General features: G+C 34.2%; 1 pseudogene; it reads left to right on the forward strand.

Moving 5' to 3' along the window:
• The first annotated feature begins 741 nt into the window (after nucleotides 1-741).
• On the forward strand, nucleotides 742-7,866 carry LOC114742109 (probable inactive receptor kinase At5g10020; annotated as a pseudogene).
• The last annotated feature ends 1,635 nt before the right edge of the window (nucleotides 7,867-9,501 follow it).

The raw sequence follows: 9,501 nt of genomic DNA on the forward strand, positions 1-9,501 counted from the left end.
AGATTCTTCCTCTTTCTTCACTCTCCATTCACAGCAATGTACTACTATACCTTTTCCTCCTCACGATGCGCAGCTTCCTCTTTGTTTTTTCTCTCACTGGGGTTCCTTGGTTTTCTGGGTTTGTGCTTCACGCGTGTATGCTTCGTCATTTAAGTTCACTGGGTTTCAACCACGAGGTAGGATTGCATTGTAATTGCAGCAAGTTTATTTCTAAGTAGTGCATTTCTCAGTTGTGTTCTACTTCCTGTGATTTGTTGCTCAGAGTGCTGAACTCATTCATGCGGTAGTTGACCCAGTAAAAGCTTCAATTTTGTAAAATTTGTAGTTGAGATTCGCAACTATAGGAGCAAAAAGGAATGTTTTGACCGTCTTTTTTTCACTGTTTGGCCTTTACCTGGACGTGCGTTTGCTTTTGTGTAGCAGTTGGCTACATTATTATCTCACATTCCATGCTTTCTTGGGTATCATGGTATTTCAGATTTTCCTGTTTGACATGAGAATTGAGGTGAAAGTTCAAAGACCATATAGTAGGGATGTGAGATTCCTATTGTTCGAATTGTGTGCTCTGGTGTATTGGATGATACCAGACTTTTTGGATGCCTCTTGGAATCCAAATGTCTCTGAATATTTTTATGATCCTTAATTATCGCTGCGATAATGCGTTCAAGTTTATTGTACGTGCAATGTTGTACTTTCCTCGTATCGCTGTTGATGCTTGGTGTAGGTGCTACTTGGGAAGGCATGCAGGCCATCTGTTTGATATTCCTAATTGCATGAAATGATTGTGTTAGGGAATTCAGATATTGATGCACTACTTGAAATCAAGAAGAGCATTCAGAATGACCCTTCTGGACTACTTAGTTCTTGGGATTCCACATCTTTGGCTTCTGATGGATGTCCTCAGAATTGGTATGGGATATCGTGTGCTGAAGGCCATGTTATATCGATGACTCTGGATAATGCTGGTTTGGTTGGAGAGTTTAATTTCCTTGCCAGTAATGGGCGTAAAAACCTTCAAAACTTGTCACTTTCAAACAACCAGTTCATGGGAAGTGTCTCACATTTTGGTCCAATGGAATCACTAGAATTTCTTGATCTCTCAGTCAAAAAGTTTCATGGGTTGGGACCCTTTGACTTGCTTGAATAACATAATATAGTGTATTTAAATCTCTCATCAAATCAATTTGATGGTACAGTTCCTGTTGGCTCTGGCAAACTCAAGTATTTAGATTTGTGCTCTAATAACTTTTCTGATATTATGCATATCTTTTCTCTTATGGGTGGCGTTGTTCATGTTGACCTAAGCGCCAACAGGTTTTCTGGTTCACTGGATTTAGGACTTGGAATTAGCTCTTTTCTGTCCTCGTTGGTGATCTGTTTGCTCATGATGGGATGCCATATCTTGACAGTTTAGAGGTCTTTGATGCTAGTAATAATCAATTAGTGGGTAATATACCTCCCTTCACATTTGTGGTATCTCTTAAGTGTTCTTCGGCTTGGATGCAACCGGTTATCTGGTTCTCTTCCAGAAGGTCTATTGAAGGAGAGTTCAATGATGTCTGAACTGGATCTTAGTCAAAACAAGCTTGAAGGTAGTTTGGTTCGAAGTTTCATGCATAAACATATCATATTCTTTCTCCCAAGTAGAACATGTTAGTTTGACATGTAGCAATGTCCTATACTATGATCCAATTGAGTTTGCTGATATTTTAGTAGATCCCCGTTTCCCTTGCTTCTCTTCCTTAAAGACATTATTTTTCTTCTCTGCAGGTCCCGTTGGAAGCACTACTCCTGTAACTTTGAAGAAGCTTAATGTATCTTCAAACAATCTGTCAGGGCCCTTACCTTTCAAGGTGGGCCACGGCGCCATAATAGATTTAAGCAACAACATGCTATCAGGGAACTTGTCGAGAATTCAGTATTGGAGTAATTATGTGGAGGTGATTTAGCTTAGTTCAAATTCATTGACAGGAATGCTTCCTAACCAAACTACACAATTTTTGAGGTTGACTAAACTTAAGATGTCTAATAACTCAGCAGAGGGTAGTCGCCCTTGAGTCTTGGGAACATGCCCAAAACTAAAAGAGATTGATCTTTGTGTAACATTCCAAATTTTGAGCCTAGAGGCGGAAGAAAGAGCTTGAATAGAAGGAGTCCTAGAAGTTCTAAAAAGATAAGATGGATTCTTATTCTCTGCTTGGATGAGAAGAAAAGTTGAGAGGAAAGAAAATGGGAGGAGAGAAAATAGAGAGAAGGAAAAACTAGAGGGAAAATGTTATCATCCCTCTTGCTTGGATAGATGAGAGAAAATAGAGAGGAAAGAAAATTAATAAATATCCAAATGACTAAAATGTCCTTATCAAATATATTATATTTAAAATTAAATTAAATTAAATATTGTGATAGAAAGATTATACTAACATTGGTATCATCAAATGATTAAAATCAAGTTATTTGGTTGATATATATTTTCATATTATTATATTTTAAAGCCAAATTATTTAATAAAATATTGTTTTAAGATTAAAAAATAAAAAATGAATAAATTTTTAAATATAATAAAAGAAAATAAATATGGGAAGTAAGAGATAGTAGGGGTAGTTATGAAAATCTTGTTTTCCTTCCCAAATCTCTCTATATATGGAGAGAAAATTTGGAGAGAAAATGAGGCATGGGGCCCATCTTATTTTCTCTCCACTTTTCCTTCCTCCCACATTTTCTCTCCTACCCAAGGATGAGAAAAGTTGTTTCCCCTCATGTTTTCTTTTCTTGTTTTCTTTCCTTCCTAATTTTCCCTCAATCCAAGCAGGGAGTTAGGGACCAAGTTGCAAAGAAAAGTTTTCTAGGATCAAGAGATAAAAAAGTTAAAGGCTGTACTGAAGTCTAGGGGGTTGAATAAGAGAGATGAGGATAAATATGAGCCAAAGGTTATGTTAGAAACTTTAAAGGATGGTTCTTGAACCTAGACCCTAGCAAGAATTTAATTGTAATTTTGAAAAACTTCAAGCTAGAAAGAGTAACGACGGATAGTAAAATTTCAGAAAAATTTCAAAAAATGGGAAATGAAAGTGTTGAGGCCCATTTAAGGTTAAAATTAACAAAGATGCCCTTAGAATGGATTCTTAGTAAATTGGCTAATTATGAGAATTTTACCTAATTAAAAAAAATTAGTCAAAATTAATTATTTAAAATATGAAGAGACCTTGAATAATCAGAAAAAAAAAAAAGAGAGAGAAAAGTAGTTTGTAGATTATGACAGATTGTAAAACCATCCTTAACCCTTGAAAGTGCAGAAATTTGCTTTAAAGAAATTTAAAGCTGAATTTTACAAAAAAAAAGGGGTATCTGAAAAATTTTTAAATGAGGTATTTATAGGTTGGGTTTTGACCTGAGAAAAATTACAGAAATTTCTTTCAATGAAAGGGAGTTAATGAAGTAGAGGAATAAATTTCTGGAGCTAGAAAATATCAGAAAGTATTTGGTCAAAATTATAGTGGAATTATACATTTTGTCAAAGGCAAACCTTAAAAAAGAAATAAAATAATATATTATAACATATATGATAAATATGTTAAAGACATCTAGTTCAATAATGTAAGGTGGATGATATAAGGATGATAATGCAAGGGAACACATGGCAAACTTGATGAAACACTTAGCAAGATTATGGAAGACAAGGACTAATCAATAGACAAAGATCATGGAAGACAAGCCCTAATCAATAGACACATGTTAAGGTAAGTGGTAACTTGAATTAACCCTAAGGTAACATAGTAAATAAAGACTATTATAAATTTCCCTCCCCCTTCTCATTTAGTGAGATTTTGGCCAATAGAGGTTTTGAGGGGAGAGCATGAAATTTTGAGGTCAAGAAGAAAAGATGAAGAGTTTCAAGTTCCATGCAAGACCATGTTTCAAGACAAGGTAAGATCATAGTTTTTTAAGTAGTTTATGATGCTCTATGTCTTGCAAAGCTTGACTATGATTTTTGATATTTGGAAACATGAAACTCTAAGAGAAGGTATTGTCCAAATATGTTTAAGTTATAGAAAAAAGTTATTGATGATGGAATCGTGTTTAAACACTAGAAAGGAACAAGAATAAAGTGATTTTGTGATGAAAATGAAAAAAGTCTAGCTTCCCTTTATGTTATGTATATTTTTGGCCAAGACTAGGAATGATGTTAGGATTGAATTTTGATGATTTTGATAATTTTAATGTATTTAAATGAAAAATTATGTGGGATAAAGGTGAGAAAGTAAGTTTGAAAATATTAGAACTTAAAAAGGAAACTTTGAACTCTAAGACTTTCAACCATATTGAGTTCATTGGGAAAGAATTGAATTTTGTTTAATTTGAGCTTGCAAATAGATTCTACATGCAAAATTATAAGGGAATAGTATGTGAAATTAATTTTAAAAAGATTAAAATGAAAGCTCAAAAGTTAAATGTTAAAGTATGTTAAAGAGCAAAGTATTATTATATGACTCTCATAAATGAATGGCGATGATGTGTAAATGTAATTAAAGTTATGTGACATTAAGAAAAATGAATTGAAAAGGTTGATCAAACAACCTTGATGGTTGGAAGCAAATGGAGCAAGAAGAAAAATTAAATGTAAAAGGCAAAAAGTAGTAAACTTTACCTTATTTATATGTTTGGTATTTGTTTGCATGTATGTCATGTTTGTATGATTATATAATTTTATGAACTCATGCATTGTAAATGTGAATATATTTAAGATATGCCATAGGCCTATGTGTTTTATCATAAATGTATGATGATTTCCAAACATGTCATTATGTTATAAAGATGTTAAGTTGTAAGTATATTATGAATCTAAGTTTGCCATATGTATTTGGGTAGTTATTGTTTACTAATGAGATTCTCTCAATTTCACCCTCATTTAACAAATCATAGTAGGTTTCATGAACAAGGAAGATGATTGGTAATGTATGAAGTCAAAACGAAGAGAAAAATTTAAGAAATGTTATGTTATATTATGTTATTTTATGTTATGTAATTTCTTACGATGATAGATGTAATGAACATGATTATAATGTTATACACAGATGAATAATAATATTGGCATGTATGAATGAGTTTGATGACACATGAAAATGATCAAGTGTATGTTAAAATGATAGCATGCAAAATAAAAGAAGTTTATAACATGTTAATGTAAGTAAAGGGATAAACTTTCTCATCATGAGCAATAAACTTATGATAGAATAAAGGTAAAGTAAACGAATAAATTTGTTCATGAAATTTGGTGAGCAGTTAGTACACATCCTAAGCTTTAAAATAAATAATAGATTATCTAAAATGAATATGTATACTAAGAGATATAATTACTCAAAGTTAGGACAAGGAATATAGAAATGCATTGTTTGACCAAATAAACAGTATAACTTTATGTGTAATTTTAAAATGAATAAGCAAATAAATCAATGAGTATTTTTTTCTGTAGAGAATTGAAAGAATTTTAAATAAAGAATTAAATCACCTTAATACGATTTTTTTTCTAATTAGTTATGAATTTTTTAAGTTGTATAAAAATATGGAATTTATCAGTAAATAGTAACCTGAGAATAAAATTTCAAAATTTTAATCTACATGCTTATTTTGTGATCTGTTTAGGTTGTAACACTTCCAGACATATATTAAAAAAAGTAAATAGAATGATACTTCAATCTTAGCCAAAGCCTAATTTCTAGGGTCCTCCTTCCAAGCTTTTTCACCTCAGGCGAATTGACTGTGCTTAACCTCTCACACAATGTTCGGATCAGTATATTTTCAACAAATTCCAAATTACCTGCTAGTTTTTGCTGAAAACTCTGGTCTTGTGTCTGTTGATCTCTCATACAACAACTTGAGCGGGCATCTCCCTACAGAAAGAAGTAAGCTTCACAAGTTGGTAAGCCTCAATCTATGTAACAACAAATTTGAAGGTATCATTCCTGATGATTTTCCTGATTAACTGAGAGAACTCAATGTATCCTTCAACAATTTTTTGCATTGTCCCTGATAAATTAATGAAGTTTCCCGAATCAACATTTTACCCAGGAAATTCTTTGCGGATCTTTCCTCATTCGCCGGCTTCACCAGAAGATGGTGCTGACCTTAGGTTTAAAGGAAAAGGGGTCACATGTAAAACCTGCAACCAACATTGCCTTGATTGCGAGTTTGGTTTCTAGTGCTTTTGTCATGGCCCTTTTGAGTGTATTAAGTTTCTATGGAGTTCACTAGCAAAACCAAACAACTACACATGAAAATAGACTGAAAGACATTGCTTGTCAAAGTTCTTCTCCATCTCGTAGTGTACCTAATAGAAACGTAGAAGCAATATCTTCAACCTAGAAGGGGTCTGATGATGTTAGAAATGTTCATACTGCTATAGAGAAACCAAAAGATCTTGACCTTTTTGAATTAGTTGAGAATGGGGAACGAATATCATCTCCAATGTCTTTTTTATTAGCTTCAAATCCTTAATCTTCTAGAAGCCATCCTGGTGCTCTCAGAATATGCACACTGGATGAATTATATGGTTCTAACTCATGTATCTTAAACTAAGTCTTATATTAAATACAAAAGTTAGTATTAAAATAACAATTCTTTTTTTTGGGTTCTAATTTGGGTTGATATTGCTCGGCTAATATATATGGGTGCGTTGGTATTGCAACGGAAGAGTAGAGAAGCTGAAAGTTGCGAGAATATTTGAATATATAGAATAGTATATATTAACCTTTCGTCTTAAATATAAGAGCTAATTGAGAGATTGAATCTAGTTCTAAATATAATATCTCAATCTACTTTTAATATTTTTTTTTTAAATATTCCTATTGATTATAAGGGGTTCCTACTGAAAGGTAGTTTCAATGTACATGATTAAATAGAATAATGTAAAAAAGTCAACTCACATTTTTTTTTTACAAATAACCAATATAACTATTTTTTTAATCTCTTCAAATTAGTTATTTAGTTGTTATATTAAAGGCTGAATGTAATAGAGAATGAGCTTTCAATTTAACAATTTGAGTAATTGGCGCACTCACATCTGGAGAAAAGAAGATGAAGAGCAGTATTTAAGATTTGCAGTGTGTTTAGATTAGGTTGGTAAGATTGAAGTTTGCACAAATTACAATTTGCAAACTAAGGTTTGAATAAAAATTGTGTAATTTATTTGTGGTTGAGTATTTTTTTTTAAACTTTTCATATAATTTAATATTTTGAAGAAAAATATTAAAATTATAAAAATGAAAAAAGAGTTAATATATTAAAAATACTAAAAAATCTATTTATTTATATATATGATATATAATTATATGTGTTTAATAAAATATATAAAATCTCTATATAAGTCTAAAAGTTAAAACTATGAAATTCTAATTTGCATACCAACTATTTATAAATGAAAAGCTAAAAGTGACAAAAGAAATGGAGTAGGTGGCTTTACTCTTTTTCCTTTTTTTTTTAACATTTGGCACGATAAAAAAATTTCTAAATACTCATTAATCATTTATGAATATTTTTAGGGTATAGATAGCTTTTAAACCTTTAAAATTTGGGAAAATGACAGATAAAGAAGGTGGAATATATGATATTTTAATTTGGGAAGCTAAGAAAATATAATGACAAAGAGGAAAGTCCTTCCCAAATTGGAATTTTGAAATTCAGTGAAATGATAAAAACGCTTTTTGTCTTTTTTTTTTTTTAAAGCTCAGCCTGTCATTGGTGGCTGGCGGCCAGCAGCCACTGTCGGGGACTGAGGTTGTTGGGGAGAAGGAAGTTCAGAAGTTCCGTAGGATCGAGATGCCCATATTCGATGGGGAAGACCCGATAGCGTGGACCTTTCGAATGGAGTGATATTTCTTTGTTAATGTAATACCGAAGGTGGAGAAGTTGGACGCTACAGTAGTAAGATTAGAGGCGAAGGCATTGAACTGGTTTCAATGGACTAAGATGAGGTTGCCGATTACGAGTTGGAAGGAGTTTAAGCGGAGTGTGGTCAAGCGGTTTCACGTCGACCAGAATGGGAACAATCACGAGCGACTGGCCGGACTTAAACAGAGTGGGATGGTGGCTGAATATCAGGAAATTTTTGAAATGATCTCAGCCACTCTGGATGACGTGTCCAAGGCATCCCTAATGGGCATGTTCATGAATGGGCTCAAGGAGGAAGTCAAGGCCGATGTGATGGTCTTAAAGCCTTATGGACATTACCATAGAAATTGAGGGTCGAAACCAGACTCTTGAAAAGGCTAGGCAAAAACAAGAATCCAAGCTGGGACGTAAGGAGAACCCAGCTAGGTGGGTGAACCCAGTATCTCTGCAACCCAAGTTTTCACCATTCACTCAGCCATCCAAGGGCCCTATAACTCTATCAGGGAATCGCACTAACTCTAGCAAAGGTGTTGAAGTTTCTAAAGCCGCGAGCAACACCACTGCCACTCAAAACTTGATGACCCATGGCTGAAGCAGTAGCAACCAGAATACACGGCGACTGTCAGAGGCAGAAATGAACCGCAGAAGGGAGAAGGGATTATGCTTCAAATGTGAAGAAAAGTGGAGCCTGAATCACCGATGCAAGTAGAAGCAGCTTTAACTAATAGTAGTTGATTAAGGGTCGGGGGACGACATTAATGAGTACGACTTTAAAGAATTAGAATGGGAAGATGCTGACAAAGAGTATGTTGCCATGGAGTTATCTCAAACTACCATACTGGGCATCTCCAGTTATAAGACTATGAAGGTCAGAGGAGTCATCAATGGGAGAACCGTGCTCATACTGATTGATAGTGGGGCAACTCACAACTTTATCTCTCATCAGTTAGTAAAGAGCCTAGGGTGAAGGTGCCGCTAACCAGAATCTATTCAGTGGTAGTGGGAGATGGCTAACACGTTCTAGAAAGCAGAAGGTGTTCGGATTTGATGTTGAACCTACAAGGCCTGAGTTTGGTTCAAACATTCTACCCCTTTCCTTTGGCCAACATTGACTTGGTATTGGGAATTGCTTGGTTGGAATTGTTGGGCGAAGTAAGAGTGAATTGGGGGCAGCTTTATATGAAAGTGAAGAATGGGGAACAGTGGGTATGTTTGAGAGGGGACCCAACCTTGACGCATATGCAAGCAACTTGTAAGGCTTGTCGAAGGATCCTTAAGGGCAATTTTGAAGGATATTTGCTAGAAATAAACAGGGTGAAATTACAAGCTAAAGCAATAGGTGGTGACACGCAAATTCCCCCTAAATATAACAATTGTTGTAGTGCGGTCTGTCATGTAGTCACTAACCTACCTCCCTACCAATCTAAGGATCATGCTATCATTTTGAGGGACGGAGCAAAGATACCTAATGTAAGGCCTTGCAAGTTTCCTTACTTGCACAAAACAAAGATCGAAAAGATGGTGAAGGAGATAATTGAAGAAGGGATTATCTGACCTAGTAACAGCGCATTCTCAAGTCATATGCTCCTGGTTAAAAAGAAGGATGGGAGCCAGTGC

Source organism: Neltuma alba, unplaced genomic scaffold (assembly GCF_004799145.2).
Source record: "Neltuma alba isolate B1F8T4 unplaced genomic scaffold, ASM479914v2 tig00003645_pilon, whole genome shotgun sequence".
Taxonomy (NCBI): Eukaryota; Viridiplantae; Streptophyta; class Magnoliopsida; order Fabales; family Fabaceae; genus Neltuma; species Neltuma alba.